Source organism: Bactrocera dorsalis, unplaced genomic scaffold, assembly GCF_023373825.1.
Source record: "Bactrocera dorsalis isolate Fly_Bdor unplaced genomic scaffold, ASM2337382v1 BdCtg167, whole genome shotgun sequence".
Classification (NCBI taxonomy): Eukaryota; Metazoa; Arthropoda; class Insecta; order Diptera; family Tephritidae; genus Bactrocera; species Bactrocera dorsalis.
The window spans coordinates 29285-33342 of NW_026038218.1; positions in this window are offsets into that span (position 1 = coordinate 29285).

The following is a 4058-nucleotide window of genomic DNA, read 5'->3' on the forward strand; positions in this document are numbered from 1 at the left end:
ATAAATTTTACAATATATGCATACATATGTATGTGTATGCAAAAGAGAGAAAGAGAGAATTTTTCTTACGAAGAAGAAAGGCCGAAATCAGGGAGATTGCTTTAGAGCTATAAGGACTGCGAAAAGAATATATTTATGTATGTACATGGCTTCATAATATGTATTAACAACATGTTGACTCTTGCGAAAATAAGAATATGAAAAAGGTCGGTCAATAGTTTCAGATTGTACCGTTTTTATTAACACTTTTATTTACAACGGCAAAGATATTTACTCCGAAGTCATAATAGAAGACGAAAAATTTGATTTTGCTCGGTTTCAAGTAACGGAGTTATAAATATAACTGTAATGTTAGACCTCGGAGGTCTCTGTTTAATCAGAAATTCACCGTTTCTTAAAAATTAATGTCAAGAAAAAAAAAAATGAATCGAATTTTAATATCTGAGTTTTCCGACTTTATACCAAATCCAAGTTTGAAAATAGAACCACTTGATATTACCAGAGTAACAGAGAGCTCTTATGTGTTCCAACTTGGTAAACGGATCGATCATATTCATTCAGACTGTTCCAGACTCAAGACACTTGCAAGGCATTTTGTTCTAATGCTGAGCTAACTTAACACAAGCTGTAATCGATTCGTTAGGCTTTAAAGAGTGGGGAATCGAACAAACTATTCCAGACAAAAGAAACTGATGCACTGCAATCTTTCGCTTCTTTATTTTTTAATGTAAAATTTTGGTAGAATTCAAGTTTTTTAAAGATTGCCATTTTCATTGTCATTGTGCGGACAATGTCATGTAGTAGATACTTTTTTGTTAAGTTTTATCCATGGAGAAGGAGCAACATTTAAAAAATATTTAATTTTTTTATTTAAAAATTTTACTGTGCTTTTAATGGATGATCCAAGTGAGGATACTTTTTTCAATAGCCCTTTTTGACAGATCACGCAGGAGTCATATCAAGCTGTCATGTTATTTTTGTTGAGTATTGCATGGCATTTCACTTTATTATGAAAATTCCCGTTTTGTAAATAATGTGTTTCGCGCGCTGCGCTCAACTTATGGTCAACATAATCGGGCTAGTGAGCGTACTATTAACAACACCATCACCCATCTTGAGACCCAGCATTCATTGTTGGATAATATTCGACCGAATAAACCACATCAAGCACGCAGTAGCTGAGAGTATACACGAAGGTCCACGAAGACCGTGGAGTGTGGATTCGGCACTGTTCGCAGTAATTCGGACTGGCATATGGAATGACTTTTACGTCACTTTTACGTCAAGATCTTAAATTAAAAGCGTACAAAATGCAGCTTGTGCTTGAACTGAAGCCGCTCGAAAAGTTCCAAGAAGATCCAACATTTTCAAGCCAATTTGTTCAGCGCTGAGACTCATTTCCGGCTGAATGGGTGTGTAAACGAAGAGCAACCTTAAAAGATTCAACAGCTGCCATTTTATTCAGAAGAAAAACGGCTCAACGGAAGGGCCATCTGAGGTGTAACCGCGACCAACATTTGAAAGAGATAATTTTCAAAAAATAAAAGCCAAAGAATGTTCTTTCGAATGATAATAAACACTCTCCATTAAATTTGAAGTTTCTATGTTTTTTCTTTAAAAAAAAAGTAGGGAAGCTCGAAATGGATCACCTTATATGTACATACATATATAAAAATTGAACTACAAATCCAAAGTGTCAAACAATGCCAAGGCTTTGTTTAAATATTTGATAACTATATAAAATATAATATAATATACATATACATATATATATATATATATGTATATACATATGTATATAAAATAAAATGATGATGAAGACGTATAATAAAGTTTGCGTTTTTTGTCCAGTGTACTTTCATGTATGCTGAGAATTTATACGCATTAAGTTAAATACACGAATTACGGAAATATATAACCAATGTGTACAATCGTCTCCAAGTTGTACATAAATGTATAAAAAACATATGCCATACAAATGCTAATGCATATTAAACAGGAATAAAATCTCTATATTTTCTATTGTTATGTATGTATGTACCTATGAATTTATAATTAATTAAAAAAGAGAGCAAAACATTTGACTTTACGCGCAATAAAACTAATCTTGAATACATACATATGCACACATACATATGTACCACGTGTTGATAACTTAAATATTGCGATTATGTGAAGCCTTACTTCCAGCATGTGCTGACTTTGAGCCCTTTTTAGTACAGTAAAACAAATACACATAAGTACATACATATGTATGTACTACATTTATACAAACATAACCAAAATGAACCCAAAATGGTGGAAATTCTACTATTTACTCGGTTGTTAAAAGTTCATTAGTAATATATTTAAATAAAACCCCAAAATTAATCTACATTTCGAACTGAAATAAAACAAATCTACAATTCCCAGCCCGTGAAACCCGGAGCGAATTTTTTAACAGCTTTTGAGAGTTTTTGCCGCTCATAGGTACATACATACATACATATGTACATATTTCTCACAAAACTTTTACGAACAAATTAATAGAAGCAAACAAAATAACAACAACCAACACCGGCATTGGTCCTATCACTGCTAAGAGAGCTTTTATATTAGAAGTCCGGATAAGGCATGTATAGCAATTTTATACTCTTGCAACATGTTACTACAGGGTATTATAGCTTTGTTTACCAAACGGTTCTACGTATCACCCAAAACTAAGCGAGATAGATATAAGGTTATACATATATAAATGATCAGGATGACGAGACGAGTTGAAATCCGGGTTACTGTCTGTCTGTCCGTCCGTGCAAGCTATAACAATGCCTTTAAAATATGCCACCTTATGACTAAAAAATGGGTAGGGAATATGTGGACCCCAGAACATATAATTGACTTTTTACCGAATTGTTCGGTCAATGAGAGATATATAATAAAGTATATAATTGAAATTTGAATAAGGATTATCTGATCCTGATATAGTATCTTGTGTACCAAAAATGGCTTGAATCGGGTCCCTACTTCTTTTATCCCCCATAAACCTAATATAAAGCTTCTGGACGATTTTGTACCGTATATATCAACCAATATGTGAGTTATCATAATAAAATTGAAAAAGCATGTTTTTATAACAACGGTACATTTTTATATTTAAAATTAATAAAATCGGGTGACAACTCGTCCTAGACCACATAGTATGACTAACAGGTCTTATTTAATTACCCCAGCTGTAATCCTTGCCAAATGCAAGGGTATTAAATGTACGGTTATGCCCGAACTTAGCTCTTCCTTATTTGTTCTAATTAGTATAATATTATTTCAGAACCTATTGGGAATGACATGAAGAAATATTTAATTTCAGACTTTTTTTAATTTTTAATCCCTAAATGAGCCCTTAAAAGTTCCGAGACCACCCTGTTATAATTTAAACTAATTCCCTCGAATTACGTCTCATCGCAATCAAAACTTCTAAGCGAGCAGCTATAATTGTCTTACGGCACGAAGGTCGCTATGAATATAAATCGAATCGTGACAATAAGCAGAAGACACTCACGCTTGGAAAGTGTGTACCAACAATGAATCCAGCGCCGGTATGAGCTTCACTTCTGGCTTTTTAATTAGCTTACGCGACACTATTATTGCAGTAAACAATTTAATTAAAAACTCGTAGATACCGCTTGACTATATGAACGGCCAATCTGAAGCTGTCGTTTTTTTTTATTATAATATTTTTATCTGTTTCCTTAAACAACAAAGCCGGCTGTTTTGAATATCTATTAACAATTTTTATTCGTTTTGCTTTAGTTCACATTTAGTTCGTGAATGTAAAATATGACAATGTGCTCGTGCCCCCCACATTCAACCGGAATGAAATCTGTGAAAATATTGGGTAGTCGAAAAAGTCTTTTCGTATTTCTAATCAAACTTCAACTAATTTTTTTATATTTATAATAAATGCTTAAAATCTCACCTTGCCAACACTATATAGTATGACACAATATGATTGGTAGCAATGAAGAAATACGACTGCAAGGACATCTACTGACAAAATACGAAAAGACTTTTTCGACTACCCA